This window comes from Hemiscyllium ocellatum, chromosome 9 (assembly GCF_020745735.1).
Source record: "Hemiscyllium ocellatum isolate sHemOce1 chromosome 9, sHemOce1.pat.X.cur, whole genome shotgun sequence".
Classification (NCBI taxonomy): Eukaryota; Metazoa; Chordata; class Chondrichthyes; order Orectolobiformes; family Hemiscylliidae; genus Hemiscyllium; species Hemiscyllium ocellatum.
The window spans coordinates 100,298,461-100,315,952 of NC_083409.1; positions in this window are offsets into that span (position 1 = coordinate 100,298,461).

The window sequence follows — 17,492 nt, forward strand, 5'->3', positions numbered from 1 at the left end:
AAAAGTTTAAGGGGAATACATGTGGCAAATACTTCACACAGAGGGTGGTAGGTGCCTGGAATGTATTGCCAGCAGAGGTGGTAGAGGCAGGTACGGTAGATTCATTTAAGGTGCATCTGGACAGATGCATGAGTAGGCCAGCTAGACTGGGCCTGCAGCAAGTGGTAATGTAAATCCTGGCTCCCGGCATGTCCACTCTCTCTCACATGACCAAGCGCATCATTCTTTTTCTTGTTTATTCTCTTCACTTAACTTCTGAATTAATCTTTTCTTCTTTCTGCGGCTGCGGTTTTGGAGGGTGATTGTAGGGAGACGTTGAGCAGAGGATCTGGCCCAACCCTCATAACCACGGTTGTTGCAGCTTGACCAACTGTTCCAGGGTCGATCAACTGAGGTCCGTCCTTTTCCTCTGGTATTTTGGCGACATCTACAACAGCGGCAGAGTGAATGATCCCTCGGTTGAATGATCCCTCGGGTGAATGATCCTTTGGTCCTCCAGAGATAATTTGGACGGTCCCGTCAGTCCTCGGAACTAGAGATGGGTCCTGGTCCTTGAGGGTTGGGGTATAGTCTCCTGTTTATGGCAGCAGCTGGAGTATTGGCAGTGAGGCGACGTTCTGGGTCTGGTCAGTGGTGGCAGGGGCTGCTTCAGCATGCTTCCTCCTTGGTGTTACAGCTTCAGGGAATGGTTTGATGGCTGTGGAGTGCGACAGCATCCTGTAGCCACTTAGCAAGTGAAAAAGCCATGGACAGAACAAAAACTGAGATTTGCATGGGCCGAGAGTGTGGTGCTGAAAAAGCACAGCAGGTCAGGCAGCCTCCTAGGAGCAGGAGAATCGACATTATGGGCATAAGCCCTTCATCAGTTAGGCCTCTGATCTCCAGTATCTGCAGTCCTGACTTTCTCCTAAACTTGTATGGATTTGTTTCTTTTCATAATTTGTGTGATTAACAATGCTGCCAGTTTATGGTGACTTGTACACAGTTTACTGTATTTTCATAAATACTCATAGCAATAAATCACTATTAAAGATTCCAACTCTTTCCACCAAGTGACCAACCAGAAATCTCCCCCAGTCTTATTGCCACGACTGATGTGGGTTCAAAGGGTTGGCAGGTTTAATAGCTAACTTGCTTATGTACATCAGGAACTCTGTCATTAAGTCCCATGCTGGGATTTGAACCTGCTACTTTTAGCTCCAAGGTAATTAAACAGCCGACTGCATCAAGACTTCTTCCCTCACGTAGTGAGAAATTAAGTTAGAGAAACAAAAGACAACCATTAGTCTGGAACGGAAGATCCTTTAGACACTGCAGGAGTAGCAAAATTGTCATCAATCCCCAGTTTCTTAAAAGATCCTGCTTATCTCTCCATCGTCAAGTGTAAGACCAAATCAAGTTCAGTACAGAATTTAGATGATTGAAACAGTCACCTTCACAACCATGCGAAAATCCTATAAAAGTGGCAAGCTTAAGTGGTCCCATAACCAAACAATAACCAATAGCTAATGGGAAAAGAATCTCGTGTGTTTTGAGGGCGGCACGGCGGCACAGTGGTTAGCACTGCTGCCTCATAGCGCCTGAGACCCGGGTTCAATTCCCGACTCAGGCGACTGACTGTGTGGAGTTTGCACGTTCTCCCCGTGTCTGCGTGGATTTCCTCCGGGTGCTCCGGTTTCCTCCCACAGTCCAAAAATGTGCGGGTCAGGTGAATTGGCCATGCTAAATTGCCTGTAGGGTTAGGTAAAGGGGTAAATGTAGGGGTAGGGGTATGGGTGGGTTTCACTTCGGTGGGTCGGTGTGGACTTGTTGGGCCGAAGGGCCTGTTTCCACACTGTAAGTAATCTAATCTAATCTAATCTAAACTAGACAAGTTAACAATGAGTTTCAGGGTAATTAAAATATATATCAGAGAGATGAACAATCTGAAGATCTTGTCCTGCCTGAAACTTGTTAGTAATACCTCCCCACATTCAAACAGGACAACTGGGGGGGGGGGGGGGGGGAATCATGAGAGAAGGTTCCAAATATCCTCCCCCCTAAATAACAGAGGACTTCAGAATCTGAAGAGATTAGCCTGCACTAGCTATTCCAAGATATTGTGTTCAGAACCCACCATAGGGCAGAGACAAAATTGCATTTGATAAACGTGGTAATTCCTGGACAATGACCATGCAAATCATCCAGAGTTTTCTTTTTAGAAATCTCTGGTTAAAGAATTCAGAGCCATGTCTCTTTCCTGAGGAGACCTGCACATATTAGTCACACATTATGTGGGGGTAGGTTAGCACAGCTAGTCTAACTCAGTACAGATAATCAATGCAGAAGCCAGATTTTGAAAATTCCCCAAACCATTAATGATCTGCTTCCATAACACATACCAATAGTTGTTCTGTCACAGCGACAGATATTCCACATATTTGCACTTGGAATCAGAAATTCTATATCTTTAATATTCCTAGGATTATAATCTCAGTGATGACGATCAAGCTATCAATTGTCATTAAAAATAAACAAAGAGAGGCTTGTGTTAATAATTCAAGGTCATAGGTTCAAATACCATTATAACAGATCATAGAGATCTTAATTTAACACATCTGGAATTAAAGGCTAGTCCATCTGCAGCCCATAAATCATTGTAATTGTCATAAAAACCCATCTTATTCACCAATGTCCTTTAGGAAAGGAAACCGGTTGTTCTTTCATAGTCTAGCCTACATGTGACTCCAGACCCACAGCAAAGTAGTTGATATTTAACTGCCCTCTGAAACAGCCCAGAGAGCCACTGAACTGAAGGATAATTAGGAATGAACAACAAGTGTTGGCCTTGCCAGTGACAAGTGGCACAAGTCATGAAAGAATTTTTCAACAAAAGAATATTTCTGGATTTTTTTTTGTGTGAAAGGTTTTAACATAAAAGCAAAGTTGAGTACAGGTAGGACACCTAACAACATAGGTTAATTCAGTAATTCGGCTTGATTTACATGTTGCAAGCCTTTTTCTGGAAAGAAAGATTGTCACATGAAGTATTCCTCAGAAGATCTTGTAATAGTTTGCAGTTTCAGACAAAATATCTGTCCCATCATCTCCCAGACCAATGAGTGGAAGATGGGACTCTGGCTGGAATCTGACTTCTGATTGGTCAGCCTGATGTATTTGTAATAGGTCAATACATCATATTCTTGATGCTAATTGGTTGACCGTACAGAATAAATATAATGTTTTTTCAGAGAGTGGAGTGCTTTATTTCCCCCTCTGATTCCATTTTGAGTCAATCCCTAACCTTCCCTTCTCTTTTTGATCTCACAGCATTGCCTTTTGATGAGAAGGCACTGCTTGTCACTGGCCACCCTAGTGTGTCCTTTCTTCCTGGTGGTGGGAATTGAATAAAGATTTGTGCACCTTGTGTCTTTCACTGTTTCTCACACCTGCACATATACAACATGGGTGCTGGGAAAAATAAGCACTACTGCAGTTAGGCGGTAGTGTGGGGGTAAAGAAAGAGACTAAAATAAAATGAATATAATGTTTCCTGAGTGAGGGTAGGCAGATGCAACTGATGAGAAGGTAGTTGTCTGGGGAGACAATATGGTGGTGATAGATTTTAATTGTGTTTCTGAAACATTTTATAGAGACTTTTAAATCAACCTGTTCAGATATATAACGATACACCTCTTAAACCAACTTGAATAAAGCCTTCTGGTCCAGAGGAGGTAGGAACACCAGTGTTCTACAAGATGCTTAAAGTATTTTTAATCAACCTGCTTAGATATTTTATGATGCACATCTGGGGCAGATCATAGAATCTCTACAGTGTAGAAGAAGGCCATTTGGTCCATAGAGTTTGGAGGTTATTCAGGGTGAGGACCAGTTCAGTCAGTCGAAGGAGGGTGTCAGTGGAAGGGTACTGGTTAGTGCGGCGGGAAAGGAAGAAGCGGAGGGCTTTGAGTCCTTCGTGATGGGGGATGGAGGTGTACAGGGACTGGATGTCCATAGTGAAAATAAGGCATTGGGGACCGGGGAAGCGAAAATCCTGGAGGAGGTGGAGGGCGTGGGTGGTGTCCCGAACGTAGGTGGGGAGTTCTTGGACTAAAGGGGACAGGACCGTGTCGAGGTATTGGGAGATGAGTTCGGTGGGGCAGGAGCAGGCTGAGACAATGGGTCGGCCGGGGCAGGCAGGTTTGTGGATTTTGGGCAGGAGGTAGAAACGGGCGGTGCGGGGTTGTGGGACTATGAGGTTGGAGGCGGTGGATGGGAGATCCCCTGAGGTGATGAGGTCCTGGATGGTCTGGGAGATGATGGTTTGGTGGTGGGAGGTGGGGTCGTGGTCACTATTCCTGAGATGCTGCCTAACCTGCTGTGCTTTGACCAGCAACACATTTGCAGCTGTGATCTCCAGCATCTGCAGACCTCATTTTTTACTTACATTTGGTCCATAGAGTCCACACTGATCCTCCGAAGAGTATCCCACCCAGACTGAATCCCTCTACTCTATCTCTGTAACCCTGCATTTACCATGGCTAATCCACCTATCCCCGGACACCATGGGAAATTTAACATAGCCAATTAACCTAACCTGCACATCTTTGGAATATGGGAGGAAACTGAAGCACTATGAGGCAATCCATGCGGACAGAGGGAGAATGTGCAAATTCTATACTTACAATCACACGAGGATGGAATCAAACCTGTATCCCTGGCACTCGGAGGCAGCAGTGCTAACCACTGAGCTATCATGCCACAGATGGAACTTGAAACAGTACCTCCTGGCCTAGAGGTAGGGACACTACCATTGCACCACCACAGCCCTCTGATCCATCAAGTTATGATTACAATTCTAGAATTGGATGATTGAATGTAGTGCTTATAAAGTTGAGTATGTGTTTCACAATGGCTGGCTAATCCCATCAACTAGTTTTGATGAACGCTCGTGTGTAGTTTTCTGGCTGTTTCTCCCATACAATGGGTCTGCAATTATTTTGACATGGCTCCTTGTATTTGTGGATATGGAGGATGGAATAAAGCTCCTATGAGAAATTTTATTTCCGTCGAAGTGAGTATATGTTGTAGTCAGTGCAAGGCAGTACAAGTAACGAGATTGTCAGGGACTTCCAGCATTTTGACTCAGTGATATTGAAGGCACACTGATATTAGTTCATGTCAGGATGCAGTGTGCGACTTGATGGGGAATTGGCAGGTTGGTGATAGCCTTCCAAAAACCTGGCACTGCTTCTTCTGGATTGTAGAAGTCACCATTTATGTTTCACCACATCCTAAACCATGCCCAAACATTACTGTGTGTGAGTATGGACAATTTCATCAGCTGGGGGAGTTGCCAATACAATTCAACATAGTGCAGTCATCAGTGAACACTCCCACTCCTGACTCAATGATGAAGGTCAGTAATGAAAGTGGTCGGACTGAAGATGATATGTTTGTACACTTCAAAGAAAAATCGAGAATCTTTTTTGAATTCACCCGTGGGAAGTGAGCAGCAGTGGCTGGTCAGCGTTTATTGCTCATAGGTGAAAACAATGACTGCAGATGCTGGAAACCAGATTCTGGATCAGTGGTGCTGGAAGAGCACAGCAGTTCAGGCAGCATCCAACGAGCAGCGAAATTGACGTTTCGGGCAAAAGCCCTTCATCAGGATTTATTGCTCATTCCTAGTTGTTCTTGAGAAGGCGATGGGGAGCTGCAACTGAATGGTTTGCCAGATCATTTCAGAGGGTAGTTGAAAGTCAACCACATTGCTTAGGATCTGGAGTCCAATGTAAGCCAGTCCATGTGAGGATGGTAGATTTCCTCATAACTGTGCCATAACAAGGAGCTTTACAAAAATATAGTGCACACCCACTATATAAATGTGAAGTGCACGGGATTCTGAACAGTTTCACATCTAGCTGCGAGTCAGCATCTGATTTGCAGTTAAATAACTCTGTTAACTTTTCTTCTCTATTATCAGCTTTGAACCCACCTTCATCTACCTGATTAGATTAGATTCCCTACAGTGTGGAAACAGGCCCTTCGGCCCTCCAAGTCCACACCGACCCTCCAAAGAGTAACCCACCCAGACCCATTTCCCTCTGACCTAACCTATGGGTAATTTAGCATGGCCAATTCACCTGACCTGCATATCTTTGGACTGTGAGAGGAAACTGGAGGAAACCCACATAGACACGGGGAGAATGTGCAAACTCCACACAGACAGATGGCCGAAGCTGAAATCAACCCTGGGACCGTGGTGCTGTGAGGCAGCAGTGCTAACCACTGAGCCACCATGCTATCTTAATAGTACTACAGGGGATTGTTTCTGATTACTATCACTCAAATTTGCAAACGTTGTAAATCTTAATTTTTAAGAGTCTTTAGACTTCTGAGTTTCTTTCAGGTTCATTGCCAGCTATTTCAAAGCCATTTGTGGATTATTTGTGTGGTGTCCAAGTTTCCTCCCTAGCTGCAAAATCAGAAAGAATAGACTAGAACAGAGTCAATTCAAAATCAATAGTCTTTATCAAATGTACTTAAAGGACCATGGAATGCTCTACTCCCACCTATGATGGAAGCAGAATCCATAATAACCTTAAGAGGGGAAGTGGATAAATATTTGAAAAGTAGTAATTAAACTGGCAAGGAAAGGGAACTAAATGGAGAAATGTTTGAAGGAGCTGAGTGAATGTATAAGGTCTGTGCCTCCGCTATTCAATCTCTTAATGCTGATTCACTTAATAAACAACGCAGCGACTGTGTTTCAGTCTTTTATAATCCACCATAATAAAAGCATAATAGCTTGGATGCAGGATGAAGAACCATTCCAAACTCAAAACATTAACTCTGTTTTTCTTTTCTACAAGATGCTGCCAGACCTGCTGAGTTTCTCCAGCACTTTCTGTTAAAATACAAATGCCATGCATCCTGGCCTCTCGTACATGCCACTTGTAAGAAAAGGTTAATCAAGAACAGGACAAAACTGACCAGTCAGAAGGTTAGGGAAAGGAAAATCAAAAGTGGCTGTACTTATGCAAATGGAATACTTGATGTAATTGTCAATAAAGTCAAGAGATTATAGTTTTCGGAAGGGAACTGGACAAATATTTGAATATGAAGAAATGGGGAAAATGTGGTGGACTTAGACAAACTGGATTTCCCTTCAGAAGTGGCAGCCTAGATTCGATGGGGTAAAAGAGCTCTGTTCGTATTATTCAATGATTCAATGAACGTAAGACCGTCAAGATACAGGAGCAGAATTAGGCCATTTGGTCCAACAAACATGTTCAAAATCAAGAACCTGTCAATCTCTGTTAAATTACTTGGTCTCCACAGCCTTCTGAGCAATACGTTCCACAGATTAACCATCCTCTGGTGAAGAAATTCCCCCTCATCTCAGTTCTGAAAGGTCATCCCTTCACTCTGAGATTGGGTCTTAGTCTGTCCTACTGGTGGAAACATCACCTCCATGTCCACTCTATCCAGGTCTCTCGGTATTCTGCTTCAGTCAGAACACTAATCCCCTCGTATCCTCTTAAACTCCATTGAATACACTGCCAGAGGATTCCACTGCCCCTCATCTGCCAGCCCTTCATCCCTGGAATCATTCTTGTAAATCTCCTCTGCACCCCCTCCAATACCAGGATATCCTTCCTTAGATACGGGGCCCAAAACTTCACAATATTCCAAATGGGGTCTGACCAGAATCATATACACCCTCAGCAGTACATCTCTGCTTTTGAATCTTTCTAATGTGTTAAATCTAAGGATTCCATTGAGGAATAAAAGCAATCTCTATTAAAATCTTTATAAATACATCATGTGCCTATATTTACATGTACAGAGCCTAAATCACTGCTCATGTGAATTAATTTGTTTTAATTACGAGATTTATACAATTGCTTTGTTTTGGGAGTGTGTCGCTAATTTAAGGTAAAATGAAGAGGGTCATATGCTCTTCTGAAGTCTGCTCGACAACAGCCCTCAATGATGGGGCATTAAAGATTAAAGGAAGGTCTAGATTGTTTTGCTTGGTAGAAGGTGTAGAGTTTTCACACATGGAAACAATGGTAGCAGCATTTATATTTGTAGTCTCTTAAGTCCCAGGAAGGTGTTGAGAATGTGAGATTGCAAAGAGTATGCTTTAAACTGTTCTTATTGTTCCAAGATAAAATAGAATTGGAGTCAAAATTTAGATGGTGGTGGCAGAGCAGGCAGCAATCTGGCTCGTGTGCCCAGGCTTATCCTGCTCGTCTGCATTTTTCTTTTCTTCCATTTTCCTTCTACCCCTTCCTTTCCCTCAAACATACCTGATACAGAGAGCTCTTCAGCAGGAGGAGGCTTCAATAGGCTCTGGAGTAGTGGTGGTGTTTTCAGGGGCAGCACAGCTACAGAATCGATCGATCGGCCTGTGAAGCCAAGAGTGGGCCTGTCATTTCCACATGGAGTGGATCCCTGATTGTGGCATAGCATGGGCAAGTGTCATCTACAGCGGGACAATCTGTTGGGGCATGGAATGGGCTGGTGTATCCTGGAGTGATACACTGTCTCTGGGACATGGTGTGGGCTGGTGTAGCCTGGAGCAGGACACTCTCTCTGGGGAATGGTGTGGGCTGGTGTAGCCTGGAGTAGGACACTCTCTCTGGGGCATGGTGTACGCTGATGTAGCCTGGAGCAAGACACTCTCTCTGGGGCATGGTGTGGGCTGGTGTAGTCCAGAGTAGGCCACTCTCTCTGTGACATGGTGTGGGCTGGTGTAGCCTGGAGTGGGACACTCTCTCTGGGATGCGGTGTGGGCTGGTGTAGCCTGGAGTGGGACACTCTCTCTGGGACATGGTGTGGGCTGGTGTAGCCTGGAGTGGGACACTCTCTCTGGGACATGGTGTGGGCTGGTGTAACCTGGAGTGGGACACTCTCTCTGGGACGTGGTGTGGGCTGGTGTAGCCTGGAGTGGGACACTCTCTCTGGGGCATGGTGTGGGCTGGTGTAGCCCGGAGTGGGACACTCTCTCTGGGGTATGCTGTGGGCTGATGTAGCCTGGAGTGGGACACTCTCTCTGGGGCATGGTGTGGGCTGGTGTAGTCCGGAGCAGGACACACTCTTGCAACATGGTGTGGGCTGGTGTAGCCTGGAGTGGGACACTCTCTCTGGGATATGGTGTGGGCTGGTGTAACCTGGAGTGGGACACTCTCTCTGGGATATGGTGTGGGCTGGTGTAGCCCGGAGTGGGACACCGGTGGCGATACATTGTAGCAGCGGAGAAGGAAACGTTAAACTCTTTGAATTATATTTCTTTATTTTATTCTGTGAATGGTGCTTATGTATGGGTGGTGGTTCACACTTTTCACTGTATTTTATATTGAATACTGTTAACTATTGAAGAGTTAACATTATTTACCTGGAAGCCATTTTCCTGATTCGGCTGAGAGTTCCATTTTGTGTCCCAGCCAGACCTTTGCTGGCTATGCATTCCTCACTATGAGGTAATGTGAAAGGTTGTCCTTATCTTCCTTCTCAAGATAGTGTCTCCACCTTTTGCTGAATGATCAGCGCAGGCTGTAGAACCAGTCAAGCTGACATAGACTTTTCAATTAGTCCCCCTTCCTTCTCTCGTAATTGTCTCTTCACGGTCATTCAGCCAATTAGGGATATCTCTGCTTAGCATTAGCAATCTGTCTAACTAGAGCAGGTGGTGATACCATTTGATCTATCCACTTGTAGAATGCATAATAGTGCTTTAGTTTTGAACTTAATGACTAACCTCTAATTTAGTACCAACTTGTAAGCTTGCCAAACTGTGTAATTAACGATCAGCTCCCATCTGTTTTCTCTATATAATCCTGTAGCATCCTGATGTACTTCGGAATAACACCGAGCCAAAGTTCGGACGGTGAATTCCCCGTGATATATCGTGTAATAAACTCATCAGTTCGCAAGGCCGGAGTCTCAAGAGTTTTCTTCAACATTACAATGAAGGATATTCACAAGTAAAGAATAGCTAATAGACAGACAATAGACGATAGGTGCAGGAGTAGGCCATTCTGCCCTTCGAGCCTGCACCACCATTCAATATGATCATGGCTGATCATCCTTAATCAGTATTCTGTTCCTGCCTTATCTCCATAACCCTTGATTCCACTATCCTTGAGAGCTTTATCCAACTCTTTCTTAAATGAATCCAGAGATTGGGTCTCCACTGCCCTCTGGGGCAGAGCATTCCACACAGCCACCACTCTCTGGGTGAAGAAGTTTCTCCTCATCTCTGTCCTAAATGGCCTACCCCTTATTTTTAAGCTGTGTCCTCTGGTTCGGGACTCATCCATCAGCAGAAACATGTTTCCTGCCCCCAGAGTGTCCAATCCTTTAATAATGTTATATGTCTCAATCAGATCCCCTCTCAGTCTTCTAAAGAATAGCTACTCAGTGCTTCTATTTGGAAAGAAGGCCCATGTGATCCATGTTGCCATAGAGATGGGCCCTGACACAGCAAGTGTTTCTAAGGTATCCTTGAAAGTTACAATCAAGTTAGTCTTCCAGGAAAGGAGATATGGAGCAGCTAGAGGCTGGAAGTCTCTATGGTTCACTCTGTATGAATATAGATGAGATCCTATGCTCAGAATGAAAAGATCAACTCATGGTGATTTGAAACAAGTATGGAAGATTTGATGAATAAAAAGTAAAATACTTCAGATTCTAGAAATCTGAAACAAACACAGAGAAAGCTTGAAAAACTCAGCAGGCCTGGCAGCATTTATGGAAAGAGAAACATTTTGTGTTCGGAACCCATGTGTGGAGGATTCATCTTGTTTGTGACAGTGAAAGATTCTCCTGGAAGAAAATTTTTTGCTGTGAAAGACCATTCTTAATTTAAATATTTCCAGGTTTTGAAAGGCAGTAAATTCTTAGGAATTAAGAGTCGCTGAGTCTGGAAAATTTGCATAACTATTTAACGGACGGTTTAGAGAATTTCTGTGAACTGGGTTTCTCTGTTGAGTTAAAACAAAAGGGGGTAGTTATGTCTGTAGTTTAAATATAACCTGTGTTCAAAAAGATCTTCAATCGATAGTGCTTCTAGTCTGTTATCGTAAATGTCTTAAAACAGGAAATATTGTCACATCATTCTTTCAGTTATCAACTGGAAGTTGAAATTTGTAGCTCTGTAAAGGAAGCACCAGGCTTCTTAGTGACCACAACAATACTCTTCAAAATGCCTGCAGTTATTAACTAAAAACAGTATAGCACAGGAACAGACCCGTCTGCCCACCACTGATACATGATGCCTTTCTAAAAACCTATTGCTTTATGTGGTCTACATCCCTCCAATCCCTGCTTGTTCATATGTCTCTCAAGATGATTCTTAAATGTTGCTGTTGTATCTGCCTCCACCATCTCCTCAGGCAGGCCATTGCAGGCACTTACCACCCTCCATGTAAAACACTTACCTCTCATATCCCCTTTAAGCTTTCCCCCTTTTTATCTTAAACTTCCATCACCTAGTAATTGACATTTCTACTCTGGGAAAAAGACTCTAACCATTCATTATATCCACACCTTCCATTATAGTGTACACTACTCTCTTGCCCCTCAGTCTCCAATGTTCACATGAAAATAAACCAGGTTTGTCCAATCTCTCCTCATAGCTTACACCCTTCAAACCAGGCAACACCCTGGTAAATATTTTCTGTGCCCTCTCCAAAGCCTTCACATCCGTCTGGTAGTGCGGCCACCAGAACTGTATGCAATGTTCCAAATGTGGCTGAACTAAAGTTGTATGCAGCTACAACTTGACTTGCCTATTTTTATACTTTGTGGCCCAAGTGATGAAGACAAGTATGCCTTCTTGAGTACCTTATCCACTTGTGTTGCCACCGAGCACCCAGACCCCTCGGTCTTCTGCCCTTCACTATGTACTTCCCTCCTGCACTGGATCTTCCAAACTGCACCACTTTGCATTTACCTGCATTAAGTCTTTCTGCCATTTCTCTGCCCATGTTTCCAGCCTATATGTAACCTGCTGTAGACTCTGGCTATCCTCCTCACTATTTGTAGCTGCCTCAATCTTTGTGTCGTCCACAGACTTACAAATCAGGCCACTACATTGTTTTCCAAATCATTTATATACACGGATGTCACCCTGTATCCATGGGTGGTACATTCCAAAACCTACCGTGGATGCCTAAAACCACGGATAGCAATGAGTCCACTCATTTAAATGGGAAACTTACCTCCCTGGCAGCAGCTCCCAGAATTACTTCTGGAATGTTCCATGTAATATTTTTGGGCTGTAGTAAACCATGGATAACTGAAACCCCGGAAACCGAATCTGCAGATACGGGCATTCTACTCTATTACAAACAACAGAGGTCCCAGCACTGATCTCTACAGAACACCACTGGTCACAGATCTCCAGTCAGAAAAATACACTTCCACCGCTACTCTCTGTCTATGACTAAGCCATTTCTGTGTCAAGATTAGAGTGGTGCTGGAAAAGCACAGCAGATCAGGCAGCATCAAAGGAGCAGGAAGATCAGCATTTTGGGCAAAAGCCCTTCAGCAGGAATGATGAAGGGCTTTTGCCTGAAACGTTGATTTTCCTGCTCTTCGGATGCTGCCTGACCTGCTGTGCTTTTCCAGCACCACTCTAATCTTGACTCTGATCTCCAGCATCTGCAGTCCTCACTTTCACCTAAGCCATTTCTGTATGTATTTTACCAGCTCATTGCAGATCCCATGTGACCTCACCTTTTGTATCAGCTGTCCACGAGGGACTTTGTTTGAGGTTCACATAGACAATATCCACTGCCCTGCCCTCATCAATCTTCCTTGTCATTTCCTCAAAAGAATCCTCAATCAAGTTTGTGAGACATGATCTTACCTAGTCAAAAATTGTACTGCTTATTGCTAGTAAGTCTATATTTTTCCAAATGTGAGTAAATCTTGCCCCAAAAACCTTATCTAATAACCTCCCCACCACTGACGTAAGGCTCATTGGCCTGTAATTTCCTGGGTTATATCTCTTGCCTTTCAGAAACAAAGGAACAACATTGGCCATTCTCCAGTCCTTTGGGACCTCTCCTGTGACTAAAGATGATATAAAGAAATTTCCTCCCTTGCCTTTCCCTTTGAAAACAAACACTCAACACTTTTTTTATAACGACACACCCTAGAACATCAAAAGGCTCCTCTCGAGACTCACTGTCCACCATGTCTTTCTTTTTTGTGAATACTGAAGCAAAGTACTAGTTAAGAGTCTCACCACTTTGTCCGGCTCCATGCATAAATTCTCTATTCATCAATATCAAACTAGGCTCATATATCATGCCACATCCAGCCAGCGCTCCAAGTATAATTTGTTAGCAAGTGTAATGTAAAGATAAGTGTAAAATAATTTACAACAGCATTTATTTATTACAGCATCAAATAGCTGTGGTTATTGTATGGTTTTAGTTTGCCTTTCTCTGATGTTCAATACAAGTGTGATGCAGAAGGTGCTATGTTATGGACATCTTCTCAAGGTAAGGGGAAAGTTTAGCCTGGTGTTCCAGTATACAGTTATTTGCTGTTCACTTTGCATACATAACGCTACAAATGAGAATGATCAAGACATAAATAGGCAATAATATTTCAACAAATTGTATTCTTTTTCCATCAGTTTAATTTCCTCTTTACATGTATGAAATGTTTTTGACAAATTAAAACAGTTTTAGGGTTTTATTGGGGTAACTCCCAGACGGAATGGACTTGTCCAATAAGTACTGTCTGAATCAATATTAACAACACGTTGTGCAGAGCATAACATTACGTGCCCCAGCACACTGCAAATTCTGTACATTTCCATTAAAAACCAAGTACCAATGCAAGTGAAATAATTGCACAGTTGATAATTGAACACAGTCACAGCTCTCAAACATTGTACAACTTGTTGCATTAAACTAGCCACCTGCGATATATATTTTAAGCAGTTATTTGTATCACAAACAGTTACATTAGAGCTGTCATAATCTGGGGAATGTTATTGTGCTTCTTTCAGTAGCTACTGTGACTTAAATCCTGCAGTATATGGATGGTTCGTTTCTCAAAACACAGGAAGCTGCATAGCATAGAATTCTTTCATAGAAATAGTACTAATTTTGGCAGACAATTGCACGAGGTTCAATTTAAAACTCTTTTTCACAATAATAAACTACTTTACAGAGTTTTGATAATTGAGTAACAGCTGTCTCAAAAGGTTGTAAAAACTGCATTAAATAAGCAAATACATTCTTCATAAATAGGTACTATTAAGGTTCATTTATACAGCTTTGAATACACAGATAGATACTATAAGAGTCCATTCAAACAACTGTTAGAGCTGCATTAAAACATAATCATGTGTGATATTCCTATTCAAAATTTAATTTACAAATACAAACAATCACAACTGACATAATCAGCCTTATCATACAGTACTGTCATATCCATATGATACAATAGTTACAGTGTGATAAAAACCAACATTAAAAAAATAAAAAGGCAATTTTGTTCTAAAATCAGTAATGGGCACTCAGACATGACATAAAAAGATGTTGAATGAATAAAATAATGACTTTGGATTTTATAGTGTTCTTCCTTGTTTAAAGATAATTTGGGTTTTCAGGCGAAAAAAAAGTACACAAACCCTTCAAGCCTATTATCAAGGATACAAGAAACCACAAATAATTACTGTTTTGTTTGCCATAATGAATAAGTGCATAAGTGAGTGACGACTATATTTTGAACACAAGGTGGCCCTCCTGCAGTTGAATTGGTAGTCGATCCAATTCACATTACAGGAATGACTCAGAGAGCAGTGCGTTGATCGCATGTCAACAGTTTCACCAGAATTGCTGAACAAGATCTCAGTGATATGGAGAAAGCATGTTTCCTTCGAAGCATATCCAGGCCAAGCACAGCATTAGCACAAAGTGACTTTGTTATGTAAATGACTAAACCTGTGAAACTGTGCTGCAAAGCTCCGAACTAACTCAGGAGAAAAACAAGTGACACTCCAGTCTCCAGGAGGTCTCACATTGTTTCATGCCAATCATAAATAAGCCCTTAAAAGAAATTCAGTGTATTATTATTGTCAGATGTGCTTAAGGAACAAATTCTGTTCAGCCACACAAGTAGTGATTTCAAGGCTTTTAACTAATGGCAATACAAGGAAGCTAAACAAAATCTAATTGGCCCATGTACATCATGCAAACACATGGCTTAACTTATAAAACCAGTAGCTTATTATGGAATGATTTTCTTCAAGTATCTTAATGAACAACTTCAAACACATAGTGACTGTTCTGTCAATCGACTCTAATGTTCTTTGGTTGAACTATTCAAAATATATTATTTGTTTTAAAGAAGATTTCAAACAGAACAATTTACAGACTTAATATTTTGACTTGTTAATTCCAGCTAATGTTTTTTAAAATATGCTGATTACAAAAGATAATGCACACTTTTTTTTGAAGCAAAAGTAAAAGGCAGCATCAGTGATAAAGTGCAGAAACCTCTCTTGACAGAATTGGCGCAGAGTTTGACAAGCAGCATTTGGGTGAAAAGACAGTAACAAAATCAAACCAAAGCCAACACTAATGCAATCTTCATTCTCATTAGGCCTGCTTGCTCTGGATGGGTCAGAGTGGGAGAACAGAGGGTACTGTCAACAGGGCATACTATCCTGACCTGCACAAGGCTTCTAACTACAGAACCCACCTCAGACTCCTAGAGGGGCAAGAGAAGCAGGTCCATTGAAAACAAACTCCAAATTCTCCTCTAACTTACAACCATTTTGTCTCAGACATAGATCGCCATTCACTTATCTTCACTGGGTCAAAGGCCTGGAACTTTCTGCCCAGCAGTACAGTGACAGCACCTTCAGCTGGAGAGCTGACCTTTACACAAAATGAGACTGATGTTAACCAGCTTGTCCCACAGCTATTCATAGCTATTGGGCCCTTTATTGGCTGGAGGTGGGACGGCTGGCCCCATTGGAGGGAAAGTCCCACCTCCAGAAGTTGCTGGCCAGTCAAATCTCTGGCACCATCAGGATCAGAGGGACTGGGATGGGGGAGAAATGGACTATTTTCTAAATGAGGAAAAAATTCAAAAATCTGAAATGCAAAGGGACTTGGGAGTATCCTAGTCTAGGATTCTCTTAAGGTAAACAGGCAGGTTGAATCAGTAGTTAGGAAGGCAAATAAAATGTTGTCATTCATCTCAAAAGGACTAGAATATAAAGGCAGGGACGTATTTCCGAGGCTTTATAAGGCTCTGGTCAGACCACATTTCAAGTATTGTGAGCAATTTTGGGCCCCATATCTCAGGAAAGATGTCCTGGCCTTGGGGCCTGTCCAGAGGAGGTTCATGAGAATGATCCCAGGAATGAAAGGTTTAACAAATGAAAAACATTTGAAGACACTGGGACTACACTCGATGGAGTTTCGAAGGATGAGGGTGGATCTGACTGAAACTCACAGAATACTCAACAGAGTGGATGTTGGGAAGATGTTTCCATTGGCAGGACCCGAGGGCACCCACGTAAAGGGAAGACCTTTTAGAATGGAGATAAGGAAAAACTTCTTCAGCCAGAGAGCGGTGGCTCTGTGGAATTCACTGACACAGAAGGCTGAAGAGGCGAAGTCACTGAGTATATTTAAAATCGAGATCGACTAGTTCTTGATTGCCAAGTGAATCAAAGGCTACAGGGAGAAAGTGGGAAAATGGGTTGAAAAACCTATCAGCCATGATTGAATGATGGAGCAGACTCGATCAACTGAATGGCCTAATTTCTGCTTCTATGGTCTTATGGTCTCAATGCAACCCCACAGAATACAGCTGTGAACCACTTTCTCACGGGTAACTAGGAAGATCATTTGAATTAAAAATGCAATTACAGGTTGTTCTGCTGTAACGCAACAGTTGTGTTCCTCTGCAACCTCGCACTATAGAAAATCATGCTCTGGAAAACCGCTATAGACATTGTGCTGTAGAAGTTCACACTACGGAAAATGCACTATATCCACTCAGCAGAAATTTGGTGTTATGCAAACAGCATCCACAATTCATCAATCGCGTTTATAGTCAATTCGTGTGACAAAACACGTTATACCAGAATGACATGTAGGCCGTTGAGCCCCTTGAGCCTGTTCCAACATTCAGTAGGATCATGGCTGATCCAAACGGCCAATCAGTGTAGGCCCTGCCAATGATGCCTACATCCCAAAACTCATTTCTGATGTGAAGGAATCTGTGTCATTGGCATCTGTAGAATAAGAAGCTCATCTGGATCCATAACCATCAGGTCTTCCCCAATCAACATCGTCAAAATAGATTATCCTGCTATTAATCTCAGAACTTGGTGCAATATTGCCTGGATAAGAACAATCAGGAAGGTTAAAGGTAATGTGATTCCACACATTTTGGGCAGGTACAAGTATTTCCTCCATTCGTGTTGTTGCTGAGCAACCACAAACATTTGCCACAGAACT